General features: G+C 48.2%; 1 long non-coding RNA gene across 1 annotated transcript; it reads left to right on the plus strand.

Annotated features, from left to right (window-relative positions):
• The first annotated feature begins 734 nt into the window (after positions 1–734).
• LOC124240193 (uncharacterized) lies at positions 735–7,072 on the plus strand. Its single transcript, XR_006888805.1, has 3 exons — positions 735–818; positions 1,162–1,306; positions 6,711–7,072. It is a non-coding gene; the product is annotated as an uncharacterized LOC124240193 (long non-coding RNA).
• Positions 7,073–12,315: the final 5,243 nt, after the last annotated feature.

A 12,315-nucleotide genomic window follows, 5' to 3' on the forward strand; every position in this document is an offset into this window, starting at 1 on the left:
TGTTGTGACTTTCCTGGGCTTTGCAGTGGGCCGGTCTCAGGCCATCAGCTGTCACCTGCACAGTCGGTAACTTTCACTGACATCTGGGAGATGTCTACCATCTGAGATTATTCTAGAGCGCATCTATTAGGTTTCATGAACTTTTTTTAAAGTTTCCAATTTTGAAGAGTAAAACGAGTTTTTGATGCTTTATAAGGCGGGGGGAGTATTTGTTGGACACCTAGTTTGTTCCTCGACACTGAGATGCTTTACTTTTGCTATCCAAATTGATTCTTAGGGCCCGCAGAAATAGCTGGGCCATCCTGTGAGAAACCTGAGGCGGAGAGATCTCGGAAACTTCCCCCATCAACACATCCCCATGCAATGGAGCAGGGATCCAAACCCCGCCCTTCAGACCACCTGCTCTCTGCCCCATCGCGCTTTCTCTGGTTGCCGTTGGCCAGTTCAGATTCTGCTTCGTTCTGTGCCATGTGCCACCTCAGACTACGATCATTTTGTAACGTTATCAGTAGGGCCAACCAAAGCCAGAGTTGAGGGCCATTATTGTTTCCAATGTTTTTCTACATTTGTTTTAAGGCAGTGAAATTGCCTTGGAGTTTTTGGCACAATTACGTATCTCATGTTCCAGATTTGACAGTTCCTGTCTGTTCCTGTCTGTGTCACACTCCTACCTCCCACCCCACCTGGCCTCAGGTAAACCAGGGAGAGAACTGGAAAGGCTTTTTTGTGAGTCACCCTGGCCAGGGCGAGAACATCCAGAGAAGCAGCCTCACGCATGCTGGAGTCGGAACATCCCTGACATTGGAAGGCTCAGACCGGTAACCCTCACAGAACGGGCCAGAGAGAACTGCACAGCATTTAAACTGAGTGCAGATGCTGGGTGTGAGGGGCTGGGGACAGGGAGATGTTGCCCTGCTGGGGAGTCACAGCAGCGGGGGAGGAGGAAGGAGGGAGGAAGACCTCAGAAATCAGGGCTCCTGCGCCAGCCAGCAGGGACGCCGGTGATCCAAGCCAGTGTCAGATTTGACAACCACAGTGGCTGGGAACCCAGGAGAGACATTGTCCCCATTTTACAGATGACACACGGAGGCTCTGAGAAGCTCCAGAGCCTCAGTGGTGGAACCAGTCTGTCCGTCTGATAATTCCTTCTGTCGTTTTCAGCATCCCATGCTGTGAACCACAAACTCCGGTGCCATCTTCATTTTCCACAGATCGGAAGGACTCATTGGTCCCCCATTCCTAGCACCTGCTCACTTCTCTGTTTCTTCTTTCTCCTGTTCGGGCTTTGGCGTTTGGTGATCATAGGGTAAGTATACTTCTGCATTCTGCTGTTTTCATTTTGCATTGTTGGCAAATATTTTCCCATGTTGTTCATACTTCTCATTTTGAAAATCTCCATGAATCCCATTGAGTTGATGCCTCAGAACAATGTACTTGATCCTATTGTTAGACAGCGAGGTTGTTTCCAGGGTTTAGCTACTATAAATTATGTGGTGACCAGTTTATAAACAGAAGACAGTGTCAGGTAGGGGATGAGAATACAGCCCTGCAGTCAGACTGCCACGCAATAGCTGTGTGACTTTATGTAGGTGGTTTCATCCCTCTGCGCCTCCACTTCTTAGTGTATAAAGTAGAAATGATAAGAGCGCCTGTCTTGGGAGCTCTGGGTCCCTAGCACAGGCAGGTCTGACTCTGCTAACACAGCGTCCAGGGTCCTTTGCTTTCCCATTTCAAGCAGCAACATGTCTGGTGACTTGGAACGTTCCTCTGAGACGGAAAGTGCATTTGTTTTTCTAAGGCTGCGCTGACTAATGACCAAACTTGGTGGCTTAGAACAGCACAGACTTACTCTTTTCAATTCTATAGAGAGGAGCCAAACACGTTCTCAGTGGGCTCAAATGAAGGTATGTCCCTTCCTGGAGAGCCCAGGGAAGAAGTTGAGTCCTCGCCTTTTGCAGCTCCAGAGGCCACCTGCTTGGCTCACGGCCCTTCCTCCAGCTCACAGTCCACAGTGCCAGGCACTCCTTCTCCCGTTGCCCCTCTCCGCTCCTCTCGCCTGATTCCCTCGTCCATTTTTAGGGCCGTTAGACTCACCTGGACAACCCGAGATACTCCCCCTATGTTAAAGTCAGTTGATGCAAAACCTTAATTCCATCTCTAAGCTTAATTCTCTTTTGCCTCATAACCTGGCATATTTACGGGTTCTGGAGATCAGGACGTAGATATCTTTGGGAGACATCATTCTGCCTGCCACATGCTGATGGGGCTAGAAGCCTGGACTCTACGGGTCCCAGGCTCCCTTGCTAGGCGACTTCCAACTAGAGTCGGCCGATGAGAGGCCCTGGCAGCAGATTAGAAGGTAGAAGCCCTTGCATTCCTGGAGGTGGCTCTGGGGCGGCAGCGGCCCTGGGTCCAGCAGCATCGGGCTGACCTCGGGTTGTGGCCCCAGCCCAGGGTACTGACAGCTTCCTTTTCTCTGCCTGGTACCTTGGCCCGCTCTGCCCCTCCAGCCTGGAAGTAGTAGCAGCTTCCTGATCTCTAGGTCACACCCCGCTCCCTGTGTCCCCTCCCACACCTTTGTCACAAGCTCCGTGCAGGCAAGGCTGGGAACCACACAGACATACCTCCTCCCGTGGCTGTGGCCAAGGTGAAATTGGGTACACGTGAGTGCCCCTGGTGTAGTACCTGATGCTTTAGAAATGCTTAACATTTCTCAGTTATACATGATTTTAGATTTTAGGTTTGTTGGCCTTTGCTATGCTAAGGATTTAAATTTTCAACGAGATAGTCAAATGCCCTTTTCCACGGAAATTTCTTCTACTGATTCCACTTTGAAGAAGTTAGCTTCTCTCTGAGGTTGAGATAAATGTTCAAATCTATTTTTAGCAAGTTTCCCGTACTTAAAATTATTTATTTCCTTGAAGCATCTGGAGTCTATTTTGGGGGCATGATGTTAGATGTAGGTCTAAATTAATTTCTGCATCCCTGTGCAATTAGCGCGACTTCATTCAATAGCGCTTTATCTCCCCAGCGTTGGGTGTTGCTTATTTTAGTGCGTATTAAGTTCTCATACATCTGTCGGGGGCTCTGATCTGCTGATCCACACAGCCAAATAAGGACATCCTGCAGTTCTGAGAGTGTCATTCTGCAGCCTCAGATGTGAATGACAACTTGTTTGGGTAACTCATTCTCAGAGCACATCGCTTTCTGCCGAGCTGGGGCCTATAGATACATTTCTTTTGTCTTTGGGAAGTTAAGTTATGGGAGGAATCAGAGGCAGCTATGATTCATACCTTTCATTGTAACCTGCCTTTCTGCTTGGGTGATTGCTGAATTCTCTCTTTTCCCTGAGGTTTAAAATTTTTATGAGACGCCGTCTTGGTGGCTGTCTCTGATTGTAAATTTCATCTCTGTGAACCTCTTCTGCTCCCAGTTGTGGTTCTTGTTTCAAGTATCATTCTCCTACTAGAATCTTGATTTTATTTTCTCATGATTCTTTTGTTTTCTGATAGTGACTTTAATTGCTCTATTGTGATTTTTACTCCATGACTTTCTTTAAAATAACCGTCATCCTGGTTTATTCTTGTTTACCTGCGGTGATGTCCTTTTTCATTTCTTGGAGAAAAGATGCCAGCAACTCTCTAAATTCTTACCCTCATGTCTGATGGAAATGTCAGGGTGTGTAACTTTGAGCTCTCACTGTTTTGTTCCTAGGTGGGGTGAGTTTTGCTAGCAGCCATCATGTCTTTCTGCCTTGCTGTCCTTCGCACATGAGCTTGTTTCCCATCCTGGCTGCCTCATTCATGCTTGTACCTCAGGCCACATCCTCATGCCAGGGAGGAAGAAGGGGGAAGGGCAGGGGAGCCAGGAGCTTTCTCTTCCCATAAGGGAAGGGACACATGGATTTTTGCTTATATCTCACTGTTCAGTACTATTTAGTTTCCTAGGGCTGCAGTAAAAAAGTACCACAATCCAGGTGGCCTAAGACAACAGAAATCTCTTCTCTCTAGTTCCAGAGGCTAGAAGCCTGAAATCGAAGTCTCAGCAGGGCCACGCTCCCTCTGAAGTCTCTAGGGGAGGATCCTTCCTTGCCTTTTCCAGCTTCTGGGGTTGCCGGCATCCTTGGCGTTCCTTGGCTAGTAGACACATCCGTCCCATCTCTGCCTCTGTCGTCACGTGATGTTCTCCCATGTGTTTCAATCTCATCGGCTCTTTTCTTCTTATAGGCGGTCATATTGGATTAGGGCCACCCTGCTCCAGAATGACCTCATTTTAACTAAATGCGTCTCAAAGACTATAGTTCCAAATAAGGTCATACTCACAGGTATCTAGGGTTAGGACTTCAACGTATATTTTGAGGGGAACACGATTCAACCCACAACAAGCACCATGTCACATGGCCACCCTTAGCAGCAAGGAAGCTTGGAAGACTGGAAATGGAATCTATTTAGCTAGACACACTGACATCTCTCCCTTTTTGGAGTTCCCTTAGTAAGTAAAACAAGGAGAAGGCATATCTAGCCAGTAACTAGCCGCGTCTGCCATAGCGGTCTAAGCAAAAGCCACAGCCTCGCCCAGGCAGGCTGAGAGCTCAGTCTGGCAAACTCCTGTTTATCCGGAAATCAGACTTTTCTGGCCCTCTGCAACCTTCTGATTATGGACATGAACCCAGAAGGTCTCTGTGCAACCAAAACCTCATGCCCAGGTCCACTATTCCATAAGATAACCTCTCTCATGGTCGCTCAAGAATACTTTTTCTTTCTTTTTTTTTAAACAGGCTTGGTTTCTTGATTTCTGATGTTGCAACCTACATTAACAGCCAACAAATCCCAGAAATTAGTGACAATTGGCAGCAGTAAGAGCAGCCTATTAGTCCTTGTTGATGGCAATGAGGAATGAAAATGGAGAGTATGTGCTTTAATTTGTCTTTCTAAGCGGTCCAGGCAATGCAAGGCAGTCTGGGTCCCTGAGCACGGGGCACACTCGCACACTCAAGAGAACGCGGGGGTGCGCCCTTCCATGATGACTGTCTTCCATTCATTACTGGCTGAGGGCACAGGGCCCGGGGGGCCAAGGGGGACATGGAGGGTTACACCACGGGGCAACAAGGAAGTGGCATGTACCTCTGTGATGTGTTCTGTGCAAATTCCCATCAAATGTTTCACTCCTTAAAAGGGTAAACCAGTAATTTGAAAACCTTAATTATGCCAAATAGCTTATTTTCTAAGTTGCTTAGAGGGAGAACTGGGTTCGAACACGAGTCCCACTGTATATTGGGGTGTGTGGCAAGTTACTTAACCTTAAGCCTCTTGGAGCCCTCTCTCCGCATTGATGAAAATGAGGCAGAACTGCCCTCTCTTACAAGATTCAGGCATCCTGCACCCAAGAGCCTCCTGACATCTCTGCTTGGACTCTCTGCCAGCTCCCAGGCCATCCCCCTCCCAGTCCTCTCTGCCTTCAGATGTCAGCATCCACCCAGAGCACAAGGCAAAGGGCCTCATCCTTCATTTCTCCTTCGCTCTCTTCATCATCCCAACCCGCCAGCCAGCCCTGCCAAGAGGCTGTCCTACCTCTAAAAGATGGCTTTTTCCATCTCTACCACCATGAACCTGACCTTAATTAATTGTCACCTTAAATAAGGTAATTAATTAATTAAGGAGTAACTTACTCTTTCCCCAGGTCACTAGTCTCCCTGATCCATCCTCCAGACAGCTGTAAAAATGATGTTTTTAAGTGTTCATGAGACCAAGCCTCTCCTTTGTTTAATCCTGTGAGATTGAGCCCTTTCTTTCCCCCTCGACCTTGCCTCTTCCCACTCCCCCGTCCCCGACTACACTCCCATCTCATTGGTCTTCCCTCTGTTCTCGAACACACCCAGCTCCTCCTAGCTCCGGGCCTGCCTTGCTCTCCGAGATGAGCTCATTGGGGAAGGGACGATGCTGAGGGTAGGATGGGTCTGATTTCATGAGTCATCGGGACCAGTTGTGATGCTCCCTGCTCACATTTAGTCATGAAATTAATGAGCAAATTAACTGGGAACTGATTATTCCAAAAATAAATTATAAATTCAACTTCTTTCTTTTGGCTTAAAGCGTTTGAAGTTCCACAACTTTTCTTGATAAGAATGAAAAGAAAAGAGACATTTGCAATTGTAATTTTTACATCACTTTTATATAAAACTACAAAAGAAAGAATAAGAAATATCAGCAAGATCAAAGGAAATAGAAAAACTACAAAGAGGGGGAACAGTGCTATTTTGCTATTTTGTTTACAGACTATTCAGAAAGACACGAATAATACATAAGAAAGCGTACTGATTAGTTCAGGAAAACAGAGGGTTGGTACTTTATTATTATGAATGAAGACTGTACGTGGGCTGGGAGTCCAGAGGGAACGGTGCTGAATCAGTGCACGGAAGAAATCTATGAATGAGGAAACCATGAAACCAAGCTGGTCAGAACTGTGTAGGAAGTGAGTTAATTCTGCGGGGACCTCTTCTCTGGGGTGAAGTTCATGGGCATTGTGACAGATATTCCAATTCCCCAGGTTTTTTTTGCTTACTTTTGGTTTTGTGATGCTATTCCAGAAGGTGGAGATTGCTAGAATCTCATCTAGGTTCCTAGAATCCCAGAATTCGAGCACAGCTTTCTTTCGCCTCTCTTGTATGTTGCACTTCATCTTCAGACCTCTTTTTCTCTTCCTTTTTACAGAGGGAAAGAAATGACCCCTCTCACTAAAAGTGAAACAGAGAAACCCAAGATTAATAGAAAGAGAAGTGTGATGCCGTGTGCAGAATGCACTGAAGAGGAGAGATCCTTGTGGACACAGGACCAGCTGGACTTTGAGGCTGTCTCCAGAGAAGATCTCTAAGTTTCATGTAATATGCACAGGCTCATGACAGTGGCCTCGCGAGTCCTCATCTTCTGGAAGAGCACATCAGATCCTGTAGGACAAGGCTAGAAACAATGGTAGATGAAGACCCCAGCAAAGGAGAGGACTCTCCCTCTCTCTCTACTCATCCACCTACCCATCCATCCATCCATCCACCCATCCTTCCTTTCTTCCTTCTGTCCATCCATCTGTCCATCATCAACCTCCTTCCAGAAAAGAGGAGAAATCTTGCAAATATACAAATAATACTTCAAGATAGATATGTAAAGTTCATAATAAGAAAGATACAGAAAAGGTAAAATAAGTATAGGAAAGTAAGCTGAAGCCAGGAGTGAGTCTGTCCCACAAAATATCTGCCTCTACATCCTAAGCACCTGCTAGGGATGAGGCACATCCTGGCTCTGGGCTTTCCAGCAGCCGATGGGAATAGGGAACATGACGACATGATTGCTCCCTTAACTCTCAGTGTCTGTAAGGTAAAAATAAACCCGTTGCCAAGGAAAAGCGTGGCTGCGACTGTTTCAGAGACCAGTGCGAGTTTTCCTGGGGCTTTTGTAGAAGAGGAGGGTTGAGGTTTAGCCAGGAACCAGGCTCCTGGGCTAGTGATCGATGCCCAACCCCTGTTAAGGGGAGACTGTGTTGTTAAAGTAATTAAACAAGCAGGCCATTAGGCTGAGGTCAGTAGAGAAGGGATGATGCTGAGGCTGGGATGGCTCTGATTTGTTGAGCCATCAGGACTGGCTCTGGTGCTCTGGAGGTGGGGAGTATGGGAGGTGTCAACAAGGCCCAGCACCCTGAGGTCATCCTCCCAGCCTGCTGGCCTTCTCTGGGTCTTCAGCAGGACCATGAGAAGAGGCTTTAATGCCTTAGCAGCCTAGGTCAGCAAACCAAAACCTAAGCCTGTATAGCCTCAAGGTTAAGAGACAGAAACCCAAGGACAACCAGCCACAAACGTCCCGCAAGGCTTTCCTAAATAAGGACCTGCTTAAGCTACAGCCAATCAAATCATCTCCCTGCTTTGCTGTCACCTCCTCTCTACGAAAGCCTCTCCCGAACCCCTGTCAGTGGAGCGCTCCTCCTAACCACTTCCGGCTCAGTGCTGTTTGATTGGAATTGGTTTTTGCTCAGATAAACTCTAATAATTTTTAATACTCCTCAGTTTGTCTTTTAACAGTGGTTTACTGGAAACTGTTTTACTCCTTAGCATGGTGCCCTATGCGGGTTGGGGGGAACGGAGCTGCTAAGATGATGCGTCACCTAGGGGGTTGGGCCCATCTGTGTGGTACTGGGAGAGGAAAGGTAGAGAGTGCGGCCATTTGTAGAAGAGGATAGGATAGGATAGAACAGAATATGAAATGTTCAAACTCATCAAAGTATAAGAGAGAAAGGAAGCCTGAAATCCCGCCACCCACCCTGGATGTTGGCTCCTGGCTGATTCGCGGCCTCGCCACTGCACGGGGCAGAGCATCTGCCGTGAGAATTCCCTGCGGGGCAGATTCCCTTGGATGTGGCTTGAGGCCTTGCTGTGTTCGTTGCAGAGGATTTTCTTCTGAAACCTTCTCTCTGGGAGGATAGGTTGAACTTTTCCTAAAGGTCCTGGCGGTGGATCCCAACGATGGGGCTCCTTCCCGGCGAGTGCCCTCTTGTGTCCATGAGGGCCCGATGTTGGTGGGGGCACTTCTCATGAGAGTCTTCTGGGGATGGTAAATGATGCCTCCACTGGGAATTGTCTTCCAGGCAGAGCAGCCTCATGTCTCTGTTGTGGGAGTTTCCCAGTTGGCCATTCTGTGCCTGGAGGAGCCTGCTGCATGATGAGAAGGCTGCTCTTGGCCATCCATGGCTGCAAAGCCTTGGCTGCCCACCTGGGCATTCTGGGGCCTTGCGGGTGAATTTCTTTCTGGGCGTGTTGGTGGTCACCACTCCCTGGGCTTCGAGATGCAGGGCCCTTCCTGGATTCCTGGCTCCCAGACATCTGTGTGTCCATCATCCCTTTCCTGTCAGGAAGCTCCTCAGTGCGTCCTCCCTGCAGAGCTCTTCTTTCCGTTTCCCCAGTTGGCTCATCCCACTGTTCTCCTGCAGTGCATTTAAGAGACTGCAGTCTCTTAAGAGACTGCAGTCTCTTAAGAGACTTTAGGAAAGCATGCGGAATTTTCCCTCCTCCCAGGGAACAGACATGGCTGCATCTGCAAAACGACATTGCTGTCTGGACAGAGGTCATTCGCACAGAAACGGGGAAGATGAGGGGAAGAGACAAACCAGAAGCCGCGCCAGCAGCCCTGGGGCCCAGGCTCCTGACACACGCTCCCTCCTCCACCTCTTTAGAGAAACAGAAACTTGCTCATCCTTAACTGACTTTTGAAGTTTAAAAATATACACTCTACAAATCAAAGTTCATTATTAAAGTTCAAACTTCAGTCTTGTAATCTAGGGGAACTTTTTTTAAAGAAATAAATAAATAAATTATAATATGAAAAAAGTAGGGCAGCCAGGACTGTCTGGCTCTGTGAATCTGGTTAACCACACAGATCTTTGAAGTGAAAAATTTTCTGGCCGTGGATCAAATTATTTGTAAGAGAAAACTTTCTCCAAAAATATGGCCATAAAAAATAACAAATGAGGTCTCCCACTTCAAGTTGGAGAAGACACACTTTCACCTACCGTTCCCGCTAAGTACTAAACCCCTGGACATTAGACATAAAACAATCACGAGAACCATCTGAAAGGTGGAGAGAAGAAGGCAGAGCAGCTGGGACCTCGGGACTCAGGAGCGACACGGTAGTGAGTTTCCTTGGTTTTCCTGTTGCCTCATGTGTCCCAGACCTGGAGCAGAAGAGGCCAGAAACATCCATGGGCACAGACAGTAAAAGTCCCAATAAAAGCCTGTTCTCTGGAGCCAGAGGACAAGGGAAGGGGCAGCCTAGCAGGACCGAAAACCTTAGACAATAATCCTACTCCAGCAGACACCATGGAGGACACTGCGACCCCATTCCTTCCCGTGTGGTGAAGGCCGACTGAGGCACCAGACTCCCGCTCGTGGCTGGAAGGGACACCTTCCCTTCCTTCTGGGGAGAAGGACACGGTGGCCGTGGTGGGTGGGAGTGGGTGGCAGCATTGTTAGAAGGGGAGGTGAGTGGGGAGCAGAGGGGATGCCACTACCTGGGGCAGGGAAGGAGTGAGCAGAGCCCACAGGGAGGGCCTTGGACTGCTCTTATCGTCTCCCTCCCTGCTGTTCCTGACACCACAGGGCAGGGCGGGAGAGTCAGTTCTTGGGTCCCTCTCCGGTTGCCTACTGAGCTGAACCGCAGGGCCGTGGCCCTCTCAGTTAGGAGTCTCTCTGGGATGCGGCTGCAGCCTTGGGGAAATAACCATGCTTATGGAACGATGATGTCCTCAAGGCCTCCATCCATATGTGGTTTCCCTTGAGTTAACGTTCAGATGAAATGGCCTGAGTCCTCATCCAAGGCCAGCGCCCTCTCCCAATGTCCGAGGAGTCTTGGGGCCATTGCTCATGTCACATTCCTGCCTCGCTAAATTCCAGTCTTCACCTGCCCTCTTGCCCTCTAGGGTCATTGGCCTCTCTCTGTCCTTCACCACCTCAGAGACGAATGTCACTCTTGCCCCTTCACTCCCTTGGAGCAGTAGGATCACATGGAAGCTGTTCATATCAGGTGTCACTCAAGACTTAGGGGAAGAGAGTTTCTTAGAGCTTCACGCGGAATGTCAGATATCTCTGTTTCTTCAAATTGATGAGTCATTCCCTCACAACAGGAATTTCTTGCTGGCTGATTCCCTCAATAGACCTCGGCTTCCACCTATCTTTCTAGGCCTCTCTTTCCCCCCAGTTTCGCATTCAGATACCAAGTCTCTTTGCTGGTCACCAAGAAGCTGACAGTGCACAGTGCCAAAATTCCTATTACTTTGTTATGCAGAACAATTTAGCGCTCTGTCTGCCTCAGTCCTCACCCACCTGGCCTGGTCTGGTATGTCCCGCTTCTCACAACCCAAAAGCCCTTCAGACATTTTCCCCAACAGGAGACTGGGCCACCTCTGAGAGAATGCTTCCCCTCTTCTAGAATGCAGAGGCGTAGCAGGCACAGCCTTCTTTTAATGTTTATTAGCATTTTTCTTTCTCTTATATTCATAAAAGAAAGTGTGCTGCCAAGTTAACTAGTCAAGTATAGCAAGAAGAACCTTCCAGAACTTTCTAGAAAGAACTTAGCTCATGGATCTCAGGAACCAAAAGAGAAGGAAGGAACCCAGGCATTGAGAGGCGGATAGAGACAGAGCAAGAGAGGCTTGGGGCAGACGACTGGAGGCCTGTCTCCTCAAGAGGCAGGGTGGCGTCTGGGCCAGACAGAGGGAGCAAGGAGCTGAAATCAGCTACCACTCCCAGGAGCTGGACATTCAGCGGGAAAGCTCTGCAAAGACAGAGGAAGGCTCCCTTTCTTGAGTGAGAGAGGGCAAGGCCCTACCTAGAACAAAGCCCCACTTTACATCTGGGTAAGATGCTCTGGAAACAGAGATCCCTAAGATTGAGCTCTTAGTTTGGCCAGGCCCACCTCCGGGCCAGCTCCATCCCTCTGATTGGAGCCCAGAACATTCCCGTGCCCTGATCCACCCGGCCTCATAGCATCTGCTGTGCCCAAGGGGACCAATTTGAGAACTGGAACATGGAGGGGAGATTCGCCGAGCAAGGGAACATGTGTTCCAGAGGGGAGGTCAGCGGGAGACTTGGGCCCACTCAGTTTCCCAGTTCTGTTATAATTTACCTCTGCAGCACAGCCTCCTCGCACCCTGCAGCAAAAGAGAGGCAGATGGGGATACAGCGTGTGAGCTTGGAGACAGTTCTGAAGGATGTCCATCAACAAGAAGGCTTTCTGGGTTTTGTTTTGCTTTTCTTGTTTGCTTTCAAATAACAGAACAAACCAGCAGATGCATTGGGCAGATGCAGATTCCTAGCATTTAGCAAAATAGCAAGCAACATGCGATGCCCAACAGATTCCTTGTTTTTGCAGGCGGTCTGGAGGGATGCGGCTCCTTGAACCGTGGGAAGAGTCAGAGCTTCATCTTTCTCTCCACCAAGGGCTCCCAAGGAGCATCTGGTTCACCCCCCTCCTCCAGACCACCTGCCACCGAACCATCTTCGTCTCATCCCAGAAACACCCTAGTTTCTTCACGAGGATGATTTCTATAGGGAAAAATGATCTCCAAACATCAGTGAAAATCTTTTGAGTATGCACTGCCAGTATACATATAGTTATATATTGAAATATATATATTCCAGTACTACTTTAGTAATACATAATATACAAAATGTAAATGAAAATGAATGAGACAAAAATAGGGTATAAACTACTGGCTTGGATAATGTCCTCCCAAAATTCATATCTCTCTTGGAACTAAAGAATATAATCTTATTTGGAA

The sequence above is a fragment of the Equus quagga genome, chromosome 5 (genome assembly GCF_021613505.1).
Source record: "Equus quagga isolate Etosha38 chromosome 5, UCLA_HA_Equagga_1.0, whole genome shotgun sequence".
NCBI classification, from domain to species: domain Eukaryota; kingdom Metazoa; phylum Chordata; class Mammalia; order Perissodactyla; family Equidae; genus Equus; species Equus quagga.